Source organism: Sus scrofa, chromosome 7 (assembly GCF_054392235.1).
Source record: "Sus scrofa isolate SSC_HxYL_T2T_F1_AM1 chromosome 7, Sscrofa_HxYL_maternal_Yorkshire_Landrace_v2.0, whole genome shotgun sequence".
In the NCBI taxonomy this organism is placed as follows: Eukaryota; Metazoa; Chordata; class Mammalia; order Artiodactyla; family Suidae; genus Sus; species Sus scrofa.
Window position 1 is genome coordinate 127,547,636 of NC_139389.1, and position 15,294 is coordinate 127,562,929.

The following is a 15,294-nucleotide window of genomic DNA, read 5'->3' on the forward strand; positions in this document are numbered from 1 at the left end:
TTGTTATAATAGCTCCCTAACTGGCCTCTCTGACCTCTGGTCCTAAACCCTCCGTTGCGCTTCCAGATGATTGATTGCTCTCTTGTCTCTGCCCTGCTACAAAGCTCTCAAAGCTCCCCAGTGTTTGCCAGCGTTTCACCCTGGCAGGCAAGGTCCTGCAGAAACTGGACTCTGCTTATAGAACTTCTCGCCCCACCATCCTACCAAGCTTACTGAGCTTAGCTGCCCTTGTTTCCTAAACACATGGTGAAATTTCACACCTCTGTGCAGTAGTTCATGCTCTTCCCCTAGCCTGAAATGCCCTTCCTCTCTTTCTGTGCCCTTGGAAATCCTACCGTTCTTCAGAGTTTATCTCAACCGTCTCCTTCCCTGCGAGGTCACCCTACTCTGAGACCTGATGCCTCTCTGCTCCAGCTCCTACTTCCTGCGACAGAGCAAAGGTTTTTCTTTCTCCTTTCAAGGCATTTCACATATACTTTTATTCTAGCACTTATTGCAAAGCGTAGTGCGTGAGTATCTTGTCTACTGGACAGTAGCTGCTTGCGCCTTCTCCAAGTTCACGGCGTGCTGTCTGGCCTGTGCTTGGCATAACTGCTGTAAATGAAGGACCTGGTCCCGAGGAGAACCGTCACCTCTGACCCTGTCCTTTCATGGCCCTGAAATGCTGGTCGGCCAGGAAAAGTGAGACACCACGGCCTGTCCTTACCCTCGCCCTGGACTTGCGTTCTCTACTCCCTCTCCAACAGCCTCCCGAAGTCCTTTCCCCGCTCGTCATTTAATGTCATCCCACGTCAGCGACTGTGGCTTTAGGGGAAGCAGAGTAACTCCGTTCATATCCTCAAACCTCAGTCCTTCTGAGGCAGCACAGGGGTTAGCAGAGCAGCAAATGCCCCCCTGGGCTGGAGGCTGCTCCAAACTGTTGCACTGTCCTGTGATCCTGAGGCAGCATCCTCGTGTTAATTCCGTTTCCCTCTCACAGAGGCGTGCAGAATGCTCTGAGCATACCATCACTTACAAACTCCTAAATTCAATTCAGGGTGAAGTAAAATTAAGGTCCATATGGTACAAAACCCAGAGACATCCAATTCAAAATATTTACAGTAGATGGAGCTGTGTATCTCACTGTGATCTATCTGGATGGCCTGTATGGTGTGAAATGATGCACATTTCGACACTTACCAATCCGTTCATACTTCTTTGACTAAATAAATTAAAAGCCACGGGGACACACTTGCCCTGTTTGTCCTTGTTAGCTGTAAATTCTTAGAAAACGTTATTAAAGAGTTTTCCTGAAACTTGTATAGTGATTAAGTCAATTGGGACAGGTAATAGACATAAGTAAAGGCAGAGATAAGCCCTCATGCCGTCTCTGGACTCTGGGCGATTTTGATGTGCCAGCGTGGGTTCTTTGCTGTAACAACTGGACCATCTGGGGTAGGGTGTTGTTAGCGGGGGACGCCGCGCCTGTGTAGGGGTGGAAAGTACATTGGAAACTCTGTACTTTCAATTTTGCTGTGAGCGGAAACTGCTCTAAAAAAATAAAGACTTTAAAAACAGGCCAGAGATGCAATGATATCTTCAAGACCCCAACAGAGAAAATGTGCCAAGTCATTCGCATTTCACATGAGGACAGTCAACTAGCAAATAAAGGATCAGCCCCACTTGTAATCTTTTTAAAAAAGCAAGGAAGCAAGGAAGGAAGGAAGACGGAGTTCCTATTGTGGTTCAGCGAGTGAAGAACCTGACGCTCTCTTTGAGAACGTGGATTCAATCCCTGGCCTCTCTCAGTGGGTTAAGGATCCAGCATTGACACACACTGCAGTGTAGTTTGAAGATGCGGCTCGGATCCAGCGTTGCTGTGGCTTGGTGTATATAGGCTGCCCGCTGCAGCTCCTATTCGATCCCCTAGTCCAGGAACTTCCACATACGGCAGGTGTGGCCCTAAAAAGGAAAGAAGAGAGAGAGCAAGAGAGTTAGTTTCTAAAATATCTTCTCTAAGTTCACCAAAAATGTAAGTGATAAATGCCCACAGCTGGTAAGGTTCTATTAAAACTGTTACATTCATAATAATTGGTACAACTCTTGAAAGTCAACTTGGCAGGGAACATAAAAATAATCACCCTGTTTTTATGTGTTTTTTTTGTTGTTTTTTTTTTTTTAATAATCACTCTTTTGAACTAGTGATTATACCCCTGGGTACTTTGGCTAAGAAATAATCCAAACAGGAAAAGTTAAATTTATGAAGATGTTATGATTGCACTTTTATCATAGTGAGACATTCAAAAAACCTAAATAACAAATATTAAGAGACTAAGCAAAATGTGATATTAGAATGATGGAATATTCTGCAGCCATTAAAATATGAGTAGCGTCTATACAGAGATATGAAAAAGGCCTTAGTGAGATGAGAGTTGGAGCAAACATTTCAGAATATGTTCTTATATCTATGCTCTAGTTAGGCTCTATAAAAATGATACACTTATGTAATACAAGGACTGAAGTAAATGGAAAAATTAAAATGGTGAGCAGTGGAATTGTCTCTAAAATATTTTTGTTGTTATCATGTTTTGCAGTTAAAATATTCTGAATTGTTATTCCATCCTTGTACTGCTAGATCAACGCAGGTAGAAATGTGTGGATTTGGCATTTTACATCTGATCAGAAATAACCTTTTGCTTGGTCTTGAGAAATATTTGCTGTATCCCATCAACAGGGCACAGATTTCTGTCTTCAGTCTGTATATAAATTAAATCCCCAGGCTACAAGCTCTTTAAAGGAAGGAAAAATAATACCTCATTCATATTCATCTGTTTTTCAGTGCTTGACACATGGTAGCTGCTGAGTGCAAATTTTCCTTAATCTCTATTCAGTGACCAAGTGGCTCAGAAAATTCCTAAACAAACTGTTTAGGAAAGTTCCCAGCTTATGTCTATGATGTTCACGGGTTCCCTCCTGATTGACGGGACCTAAATGGAGCCGGCGGGAGTCTCTGCGCGATGGGGTGTTCAATGAGTGACTTTTGAATGCAGGTCCCCTGGAGGGAGTCATAGGAATTGGTCCTCAAATAGCCCCAAAGAGATGAAGCATCTTCCAGTCTCATCGCTATGCAGTGAAGGAGAAGCCCGATCGGGGGCCACAGAGGTGTCAGGGCTCCCTTTTTCCTTTTCCAGTATTTCTGACCGCGGCAGGATAGATGTGGAAAAGGGCAAAGACCAGGGCGTCACAAGTACAGTTATTTCAAGGGCAGGACCCACAGCACACGGGCGGCGGTGTTTTTACTTATATCTTGTTGCTCAGGACTTAGTCACGTGGCTGCACCTCGCTGCAAGGGAGGCCGGGAAATCGTCTTTACCAGGTGGCCAGGTGCCAAGCTAAATCGCTACCACAGACAGTATGGTACTGCTAGTAGTCTGCCACAATAGGATATTTAAAAATGTTTTACTGTGGAAAATTTCGAGCATGTAAAAATGCATAATGAATGTCCACATACTCATCCTAAATCTTCAACCACTATCAGCATTTGCCAACCTTGCTTGACGCCTATGTTTTTTTCCTGGATTTAAAAAAAGTTGATCTGCTGGGAATTGGTTCCAGGACTCCCACGAACTCAAAACCCACAGATGTGCAAGTCCCTTGTAGAAAATGGCATAGTTCCGCGGCCCTTTTTAATCTATGGGTTCTGCATCTGTAGATGCCAACCGCAGACAGAATTCAGCCTGCAGGTGGCTGAACATGAAGATACAGAGGGCCAACTGTGTATATACCTAAAAGTTGGATTATTTTTAGCATGACATCTTACCCATAAATACTTCACAATGCCTCTCTGATAACGACTTTTAAAAAATATAATCATATGTCATTTATACATAACAATGCAATATTAATTATTTTTTATTTTTTAGTCTTTTCTAGGGCTGCACCCGTGGCATATAGAAGTTCCCAGGCTAGGGGTCCAATTGGAGCTGTAGCCACTGGCCTACACCACAGCCACAGCAACGGGGGAACCCGAGCCGTATCTGCTACCCACACCACAGCTCACAGCAATGCCAGATCCTTAACCCACTGAGGGAGGCCACGGATCGAACCCACAACCTCATGGTTCCTAGTCGGATTCGTTAACCACTGAGCCATGATGGGAACTCCAATAATTTTTTAATACTGGCTAATTTCCAGTCCATATTAACATTTCCCCAGATATAAAAAATAAACAAAGAAAAACCACCAGACTTTTTTATAGTTGTTCATTCAAATCAGAGTCCAGACAAAGTGCTTACATTACATTTGGTTGTTACATCAAGTCTCCTTGGGAGTTCCTGTTGTGGCTCAGTGGGAACGAATCTGACTAGCTCCATGAAGATGCAGGTTCCATCCCTGGCCTCGCTCAGTGGGTTAAGGATCCAGTGTTGCCGTGAGCTGTGGTATAGGTATGCCATGGGTGTGGCCCTAAAAAGATAAAAAAAAAAAAAAGTCTCCTTGTCCTGTAACATCTCCTCAATGCCTGCTTTTTAAGCATCAGTTTATTAGAGAGACAAATCCGTTTTTTCCTGAACAGTAATATCCCACAACAATTTTTTGTTTTGTGTTTTTTTAAGGGCCACACTTGAGGCATATGGAAGTTCCCAGGCTCGGGGTCAAATTGGAGCTGCAGCTGCTGGAACTCCCCCACAAGGGGTTTTTAACTTCTGTTGAGTTGGAGCCTCAGGAAACATTCTTTAGAATAAATTTCTAGAATTTTCTAGTCCAAGGGCTTGAGCATCTGTGTGGCCCCGACTCCCCACGCTGACAAGTGGAAGTGTTTCTCCAGAATACAGCCACCAGTTGGGTATTATTCTGTCACATTCCTCACAGCTTCGTGAAACACCAGGGGGCATTTGAAATGTTACATGTAAAATTGTGCCTTTATTTACCTGTTAATTTAACATGCTGAGAGTGGTGCCTGGAACCCGCATTGCTTTGATTGCCATTTTCCACATATTTATTTACAATTCACGCCTCCTCCTAAGTGACTTGATCGCTCAGATCCTCCCACTAGGCACCCCTCTTACCCATGTAGGTAATTCTGCAGTAACTCCCTGTTATAATCGCATCATGTCTGTCCCTCATCTCGTTTTACAATTCAACTTTAAAAACAATTAGTAAGCTTTTGGCGGGGGCGGGGGGGGGGTGCTGCACGCATGGAAGTTCCCAGGCCAGGGAGGGAATCGGAGCTGCATCTGTGGCCTACGACTCAGCTGCAGCAACGCTGGAGCCTTACTTAACCCACTGAGCTGGGCCTGGAATTGAACCAGTGCCTCCACAGAGACAAGCCAGATTATTAACCCACTGCACCACAGCAGGAACTCTGTAAACTCTCTTTTGCAGAGCAGTGTTCGGGTTAGGAAAGAATTGGGAAGTAGAGACTTCCCATATACCCTATGCCCCCTGCTTCTCTACTTGCACCTGCCGTTAATGATGCTGAGGGATGCGGGCTTGACTGAAGCCGGGCATTTACCCGGACCTGCTGGATGAGATCTCCTGCGTCTCCGTAGCCGCAGACACCAGACCGTGCCTCGCCCCGGCAGGAGGAATTCTAGTGGTGGAACGGCCTACTTGCCAGAGCTGGGGAAGCTCAGAGCTGAACAGGTCGAGGCTTGTTGGGATAACACACCTAGGATTCTTTCACCAGCCGCTTCCCAGGGCATCCGGGCAGCCCTGGTGAGGATGGGCTTGTTCTGGTGTCGGCGACCTGAAGCATGTGCAGCAGTGGGGCTGCCCCCCCCCATCAAATCCAATGGCCTTTCTCAGTCCGGCTATACCATCAGTCGAAGGAGAAATACCCCATGCTTTGTGAAACTTAGAGGTTGACCATCCAAACAAAATTAGACCACATATCTGCAAGCACCTTGTACTCTCCGCAAGCGAATTAAAAATTAGAAAATAAGCCCATCAGCGGTGACATAGTAGTTTAGATAAGTAGTGGCTATTAATGAAAAAATTGCAGTAAGACAAAACCAAAGATGATAATTTCCCTTTAGAAGGTAGGAGGTACAGGTGTTTCAGGCACTGCTGCCGGTCGCCAGACCTCTACGAGGTCAGTTCAGAAACAGAGTGTTAAATCATCGTCCAGAGATGTGACAGGATAATTTTATGTCTATTGAATCAAATCATAAAAATTAGGACTTGTAGGAAGTTCCCGTTGTGGCCCAGCAGAAACAAATCTAATATTCACGAGAATGCGGGTTGGATCCCTGGCCTCACTCAGTGGGTTGGAGATCCGGTGTTGCTGCGGGCTGTGGTGCAGGTTGCAGATGTGGCTCGGATCTGGCATTGCTGTGGCTGTGGTGTAGGCCGGCAGCTATAGCTCCGAATAGATCCCTAGCCTTGGAACTTCCATATGCCATGGGGTAGGCCCTAAAATAAAATAAAAAAAAAATAGGACTTGTATCCTTTATATCATTTTAAAATATCCTTTTGGAGCAAAAAGACAAAAAAAAAAAAAAAAAAAAAAAAGAAAGGGAGTTCCTGTCATGGCGCAGTGGTTAACGAATCCGACTAGGAACCATGAGGTTGCAGGTTCGGTCCCTGCCCTTGCTCAATGGGTTAAGGATCTGGCGTTGCCGTGAGCTGTGGTGTAGGTTGCAGACGCGGCTCAAATCCCGCGTTGCTGTGGCTCTGGCTTAGGCCAGTGGCTACAGCTCCGATTCGACTCCTAGCCTGGGAACCTCCATGTGCCGCGGGAGCGGCCCAAGAAATAGCAAAAAGACAAAAAAAAAAAAAAAAAAAAAAAAACTGTATAGTGGTAAAATAAAATAAAATATCCTTTTGGGGATACTTAATTTGTATTATATTTTACAAAAGCCAGTCTGCCATAGGCTGGAAATAAATACATTGAAAAAGTGTCCTTCACCCGGGTAGTTTGGGAAGGCCTGTTTAGAGTCTTCCCATAGATTCTGATTTTAGGGAACTCTGTCCTCAGACAGGCAGGCTCCAGCCCATCTTTGGGTGTACCTTCCTGCACCAGCTATCATTTGGGATCCTCCCAGGATCTCCAGGGACTAAGCTAACACTCCTTAGTGAGTAATTGCCCATAAAACGGCACCTATGTGATTTGAAAGCTATCCTTACTCACCCCCACCCCCCAAAAGACAATCGCCCTACAAGGATCGGATTTAAAACAACACTGTCTTTCATGGTTTTTTGTGAGCACTACAGACAGGCCACTACAACCGAGGAGGGCTGATGACATGCCACAAGGATTCTCACCCTGTCGGCAGTGCTAGTGTGCCTGCCGTGAATTAATTCCGCCCCTTCACGCTAGATCTCGGTAGTTGGGACACTGCTGCCCAGGGCCAGAGAGAACTGTAGTGCAGAAATGCTAACGTCTATCTAGAATGTTCGAGGCTGTCGGGACATTTCAAAGATCACAGCAATGGCGCAGCAAAATCTGCCAATGATGAATCTCGGGTAGCTTAGGGGTTGAGCTCTAGGGCTGCTGTTTGGGAAAGGAATAAGGGTGCTCTTCTAATAACAAAATGCACGTTTGTCTTTGGGTTATTTCTTGGCTCTTTTCACAGACTGTAGCTCATTTCAATCCTGACTTCGGGGCTATTACTGTCTCGATTTCCCATCTGAAGGTACCAAGGCCTGGCCAGGTTGAGACTTACAGGAGGTCCCTAGGGGTGTCGCTTTCCTTGACACCCCAGGATGTGGAACTCAGGCCGGAAGTGCCGGTCGCCTTCTTCTCCCCAGTCTCCGGTGGCAGCCGCGGACCCCATGCCCAGGTCACGCTCTCTAGGAGGCCGCTTCTCGGGGTGCAGAAGGCAGGCTGAGTGATGGCAAAAGCCTGACGGGCCCAGGTTCTTATTCTAACTCGTTGGGGAAGCATGTGAATGAATTCATCTCTTCCTCACCCTCCGCCTTCTTACGGGCAGGACGCGGCCGCCAACCCTGTGCGATGTTTCAGGGGTTTTACAATCATGCAATGGGTTCCTAGTCCAGCACCTGGGACAGCGCTCAGGAACCAGCCGCTGTGCTCCAGGCGTCACTTTCCTCATCGTTCTCCCACTCAGCAAGCTCCTTCAGAGCAAGGACTTTCTCTCTTCCCGTCTTCATCACAGACACTAGCTCCATGGACCCAGTAGGCTTCTGCCCAACCCGACAGCCAGGACTTAGCCAAGTGCCACCAAAGCTGCCAGTCGCTGTTCCAACCTCCCTCCCTCTGCCTGTCAACAATTCATTTAGCAGAGTGTTCAGCCAAAGGCCACCCGTCCCCCTGCCTCCCTAGCGGCTTGGGGAGTGACTGCGCCCGGGCAATGGGATGAAGGCTGCTGTGTGGTTCTTCCAGGAAGCCTTACCGGCAGGGGCGGCCCGTGTCTGCCCCGTCTTCTACTCTGCAGCGCAGAGCATGAACCTGTGGTCTGGATGGACAGACACCATCTTGGGCCACAAGGACAAGGACAGTGTTCCAGGGATGATGCAGCCAGAAGAACACTGTGGATGCAGGAGGGACATGAAGCTGCCCAGCCAACCCGGAGTGATGGCCTCTAAAGTAAAATTGCCGCGTTTAAGCCATTGCTCTTGTGGGTTTTCTGTCCGATGCAGCTGAAACTCATCCCCAGTGTTAAGGCAGTTAGCAGAAAGCAGCACGTCACCCCACCTTCCTTTGAGCTTTTGATGGTATTGCCATCGTGTCCACACTAAGACTCAGGCCCCCAAGATGAAACATCATTACGCACAGCTGGTGACAGGCTTCCGCGGTCCAAGTGCAAGGTCTCTCTTCCGATCGTGTTACCCTCCCGCCCCCTTCTCAACATGGTCAGATAGTGTGATGTGTTCTTTTTCACCCTGTATTTTCTCCATTCTGGAGGAAGCAGGTTCGGCACATCAAGGCAGGTTTGTGGAGGGCCTGCCGGCATCTGTGCTCGGAATAGGAAACGTGTGAAGACAGCAGGGGGAGCGGCGGGAAGGCCCACCTTGGGGTGGGTGCAAAGGTGGAAGCAGTGACAGAGCGACCTGTCTGGGGGACACATGGGAATGGCCTCATGGTACTCTGGGGACCTGGGCTTCCTAAACCCACCAGAGACTCCCAAGCATCATACGTGCCACAGCAGCAGAGCAGCTCAGGGCTGTGGGGGTGGGGCCATCTCAGGGTTGGCAGGTGAGCCCTCACCCCCAGGGCATTCCTCCAGGGCTCGGGCATGGGGCCAGCTCCCAGGCGTGTGAATTGAGTGTGCTCAAATTCACACTCCCTGTCTCCACCTATCGGCCCAGGGCACCTCCAGCCTTCCAGCTGCTCAGGCCAAACCTGGGAGCCTTGCTTTCTCTCACACCCACACCCAACCCATTAGCAAATCCAGGGGGTCTGCTCTCATACTACATCCAAACCCAGTCACCCTCATCTGCTCCCACCCTGGGCTGTACCACTGTCATCTCCTTCCTGCGCTGTTGCAGTGGCCTCCTAGCTGGCCTCGGTGCTCTGGCCTTGTTCTCAAGCCTATTCTCATCAGGGCAGCCAGGGCTGGCCTGCGAAAACCCAAGTCAGCACATGCTCAAAACCCTCCAGGGAACCCAGCTCACTCAGGGGGAAGGCCAGACTCTTTCTACCATCCCACACAGCCCTCCCTGACCTCCCCCAGGAAACTCCTTTCCTGCTTATCCTCCCACTTTTAGCCACACCAGGCTCTTCACGGTTCCCTAAAAACACCAGCCATGATCTCGCCTCAGTGCCTTTGCACCTGCTCCTCTCTTTGCCTGGAAAGCTGTTCCCCAGATACTTAATTGACCTGTCCCTACATCTCCTTCAAGACTTTGTTGAGTGTCTTTTTCTCAGAGGCCTTTCCTAACTATTAACATCATATCACTGCCACATCCGCCTCCAATCTGCTGCTCCAGCCCTGATTGTTCGCATAGCACTTGTCGATAGGCATGTAACATACTATGTATTTTACCTATTTTATCTATGTCTATCTCCTCTGCTAGCACGTAAGCTCTATAAGTACAAGGACTTTGGTTTCATTTATTATTCTCTTCTCGGAGTTCCCGTCGTGGCTCAGTGGTTAACAATACGACTAGGAACCATGAGGTTGCGGGTTCGATCCCTAGCCTCGATCAGCGGGTTAAGGATCTGGCGTTGCTGTGAGCCGTGGTGTAGGTCACAGACGCAGCTTGGGTCCAGCGTTGCTGTGGCTGTGACGTAGGCCGGCGGCTACAGCTGTAATTCGATCCCTAGCCTGAGAACCTCCATATGCTCCAGGTGCGGCCTTAAAAAGACAAAAAGTCCAAAAAAATAAGTATTACTGTCTTCTCAGCAACCAGATGGTTTGCCTGAGGCCTTGTGGGCGTGCAGTAAAGACCGGCTGCACCGCCTTTTTCTCTGCTTTCGCCCCTTCCTGGCCTCGGTCTGGCTGCCCTGGGACTGCACCACCTGCCCGTGATGCCCAAGCACATAAGCTTTGACTCAGGCTCTGTTTCCTGGGAGACCCAAGCTACTATAGCAACTGGCTACAGAGCATGCAGCTGGTAAGGGACAGACCCAGGATTCAAACCCAGGCAGGGAGTCTGCAGAGCCAAAGAGCCACCGTCACTACTGCGACAACCGCTACGACTTCTGCCATTATTTCTTCCTGGAGCTTCACCTGCAAAGGCTCAGGGCAAGTTGAGAGTTCAAGAGGGTAGGTAGGTTCCCGACAAGGTCTACTGGCTTCACTGTCACCCTGGCAACGGTCCTCTTTGTTGGCACAAAAGAAAGATAGTGGAGTTTCTGGTTGGCAAAGGCACACACACACATAGAAATGAGAATTATCAATGAGCTGGTCAATCCAGGAAATTTATACTCAAAATTTTTCTTAAGAATACATGTAATTTTACAAGACCATTCATCATAGCACCAAGCCCAATATTCCTTTATAGAAAACAGTCAAATAACAAAGACTCCAGTTAATTTCCCGCAGGTATAAATTATGCAAATAGTCATTTATATCTTCATTTACAATAATCAATAAATAAGAGGGCACGTTCATACAGTTTTTTTGTACAAAGATACCTTTTTACAAAGCTACAGCTACGTATATAACTAAATAGACAAAATAATTCTCGTACTACAAAATAACATTTCGTTTTTTTCAATAGTTCTCTAGAGCTCTCGGTAAAAATTTTCAGACATTATCAATCAAGTCCTGCCATGACATTAAAAGAAACTGTAGCATTAAATCTGTTAAACATACTGCCGACCTTGAAAAAATACACACCGATCCTCCTCAGGAAAGGAAAACACAGCATGTTTTAAACAAACTCCTATTTCCAGAGTTAATACATATATTTTCTTCAGCTGCACCCGTGGCATATGAAGGTGGCCAGGCCAGGGACTGCATCAGAGCCGCAGCTGTGACCTACGCCCCAGCTGCAACTGGATCCTTCACCCGCTGTGCCACAGCGGGAGCTCGTCAGGTTTAAGAACTTCTCCCGACCACGTACAGTAAAGAACCACCATTCTTCCACGTTTACTCTGTCTTTGGCTGATGCTACCAACACCACTGCAAGTGATGCAGGCAGCTAACTTATGGTGCAATTTCAAGGCAAAGGGATCTGCTTCCTGGGACACCCTCCCTGCAGTACCACACCCACCCTAGGGACAGTCTACACAAACATGCCAGTCTTTGGCTTAAGGGACCCCGTGCTAGAATGCAAGCAGCCTCTGTTTCCAAGGGGACTTTCTATGCCTACGCATCTCGAGTCTTGGAGAGGAAGGGGGAATAGCGGGAAAGAACGGGAAGTCTGTTGTCCATGGTTATCGAGTCCTTCAGCTGAGCTCGTGAATCTGAAAGAAAGTCCCCTGGGAAACGGCCTCAGACGGTGACTTAATTCAAGGCGACCAGTTCAGATCAGATCAGACCAGTTCAGAAGCAGATCTCTCACGTCCCACCCCCAATGTTCAACCCCACGCCTTCAACAGACTACCTTTCATTGTTCCAACCCCCAGGCACCTTTCCCCGATACTAAAGCCAGAAGCACAGCTCTAAGCTTTGGAATTCACTTACAGATACAGAGGTGCATTTATTTAAGCAAATAGGTCACTTACTGAGGTTAAAAACAAACAGAAACAACAACAACAACAAAAACCCTGAAAAACTAACTTGCTAGACTTCCGGATTTTTAAACCCAGGAAGAACTTTTAAAGAGATCTTCCAACTTCTGACCCAGAGAGGTAAATGAATTATTCAAGGTGTCACAGCAGGTGAGCTGGAGCTGAGATGAGGCTTCTCGATGCCCAGGCCAGTACTGTCCTACTTTGGGACAATGTCAGCTCTTTAGGTGACAAACACTGAGTTTCCTTTTTAAAAGTCTTTCAATCAGAGTTCCCCTTGTGGCTCAGCAGAAACTGAATCTGAATGGCATCCATGAAGATGCAGGTTTGATCCCTGGTCTCGCTCAGTGGGTTAAGGATCTGGCATTGCCACTGGCCTCACTCAGTGGTGTAGGCTGCAGACAGCTCGGATCCCACGTTGCTGTGGCTGTGATGTAGGCCGGCGGCTACGGCTCCAATTAGACTCCTAGCCTGGGAACCTCCATATGCCATGGGTGCCGTCCTTAAAAAAAAAAAAAAAAGGCTTTCCATCCTTGCATGACATTTAGCAATACCGGCACATTGTGGCTGTCCTCATACCACAGTCTTAGAGAGAAAATGCCCTTCCTGACTTCTGCTGCCGCTAAAAGAATCAGTAGCTGGTGCAAATGGCAGAAACCTAGCAAACGATATGTTTTCTCTTCGTTTTTGCAATAATGCAATGATCACAACTTTCAAATTCAAAACAAAGGAAAACGGATGATTCCTGTCTCACAGACCAAGCAGCTAGGACTTTGTGGAGGTGATGGAGGCTCTTTACCCGTTTGTCGTCTCTGCCGGGCGCAGTGAGATCTGCTTTTCCAAGAACAGAGCCTCACTTCTTACTCTGAAAATCGGGTGCTGCAAGTGGAGAGTCAAGGGCGGGGGAAGTTAATTAAAGTCCCTTAAGTCTTGGCTGCTGGACACTGAGGTTATGCTGCTAAAGTGCTGCTAAACTTTATGCACAGTCATTTTGGTGGCAAATTTGCAACCCTAAGCTAATACCTGAACTTGGGGCATCCCCAGTCATTAAAAAAAAAATCTTTCATTTACGTTTAATTGAAGTATAGTTGATGTCTAAGATTACTCTGTCACGTTTGTGACTGAGGATGAAGGAGATATTTAAGCAGTGTTGACATGGGGGGGTCAAAGTGTGCAGAGACCTGGGAAGAGGGAAATACAAAGTGGGGGCTGCCATGGACTAATAAACTGTGTCATTTTCCCAATGCCGATTTCCACCCTCGCTTGCCAACGAGGCCAAAGTCACCAAGACTCAGCATCTCACCAGGGCGTGACTCATTTTCTAAGCATGAGGTCCAGGGTGGAAACGAACGTTTGCAAGTAAGAGTCCTATGGCCGCGATTCTGCCACTTGCCCGCTCGAGGGCTTCCTTCCTGTGTTTTACTTTCCTCTCGGAAAGACCCACCTCCCGTGATTGTCACGAGCGCCCAGTGAGCTCATGGGGAGACGCCGGCTTCGGCTTCCTCTTGCGAAAGGCATGGTTTAGATTTGAGACGGGGCGGCTGGCGAGATGGCAGTGCAGTGGGGAGAGGCTGGGAGAGGCTGTGGCGAACTGAACGCAGGGCAAAGGGGGAACGTCAGAGCCTGGAGAGGGCCCCGCACACGAGGAGCCCCTGGGCCCTCTACGACCTCCTAGCAAGCTCGCTGTGAAGCTATGCTCATTCGACAATTACGTCCAGAGAGTCTGCTCTGCGCAGAAGATGCTCAGAGCAGGAATGTGGCCCAGAAGACGGAGCCAGGGCTTGCACCCAGCTCTGGCTGATGCCCAAAGCAGCCCTCTTCCCTTATCCCAGAAAACCTCCTGGGAAAGAGGGAGGGAGTGATTTAAAAAAAAAAAAAAAAAGGCGTTGGGCGGGGGGGGGGACCTCCGTTAAAGAGATTCCTGCTGGATGAAAGGCAGCCTTGACACCGGAGTGTCGGGGATTTTAAAGTCCACGGTGGGATGAGGAGCCTAGATTGTTGAGTTGTGTGTGTATTTAAAACCATGTGGTCCAACAGCACAAAATACTGTCTTTTTCTCAAAAAAACGAGGCTGTTTTCTCACTTGTCGGTGCTACAGTTCTGGGTGGGGGACAACCTGCCTGGTTAAATTAAATATGCATAAATAAGTTAAAAACACTTAAGTGGGCCTTCCCGGTGCTGCGGGGTCTGGCAATTTCAGAAGATTCAGAGGGGCCCAGGACTCCTGGGGAAGCAGGGGCTCCGAATCTGCAGGCCTCTGCCCTTTACTGGGCCAAGCCCACCTCAAGCTGGTTGCACCACGGGGTAGGGGTGGGGGGGGGGACCTTTCAAGGCCTGCAGGTCACCTTGGCACTGTCACACATCAGAGCAAGGAGGCCTGGGGCTCACCTAGAGCCTGAGGACACAGGGCCTGCATGCGGTGGGCATGGAAGATTCGGGGCCAACGCAGGCCAAGTGCACGCTGCACTCACATCAGGTTCAACCAAGTGCCTGACAAGAAGCAGAGCCCAAAAGATCTGTGGGACTCAATGTCCAGCAAAGCAGCCTCATCTGATTTCACGGCTCCCTGAGGAGACAAACTCCACAGCAAATTTCTAGCCGAGAAGCGTGACCTCACTCACGCCAGCTTGCAGCCTTCAGCCGCTCCCCCTGGGTCCTGAGAGCGCCCCACTCAGCAGCTGGATGGGCCAGAGGAAGAGCCTGTGGTTCCAGGGGGACCCCAGATGGCAGCTGCAGCCCAAGAAGTTAAACCTTCCCCCAAAGATGGTTTCCGCGGAGCTGATGCAACGTCGGGGCAAGAGCCCCAGCACATCTGGACCAGAAGCACGTCGGGGGCTCTGGTGTCCTGGTAAGCGCGTCACTGGGCAGGTTCTGAGGAGCCATGCGGGCTTGAAACGCCCACACTGCCCATCTCAGGGGCTTCAGGACGTGAAGCTGAACACAGGCGGGGGATTCAGCCGAGCTGGCTGGGCAGGTCTCCAGGCAGAGAGAGGCCACAGCCCCAAACTGCAGGCGGCCTCCTGGAGGCCCTCGGGGGCTCAGAGACACTGCACTTGCATGAGTCTGCGCCTCAGGCCTGCGCTCCAGCGACAGGGCCACGGGAGTCCTTCTTAACCAAGAAGCGTCGATGGCTTCTGCTGCCTGGCGAGGTGCGCTCTCCCTGTTTACGGTGGCTCGTGTCTGAGATTAGCCCCGTGATGTCCCAAGTGCGCAGTGAGGAGGGAGGCCCAGCT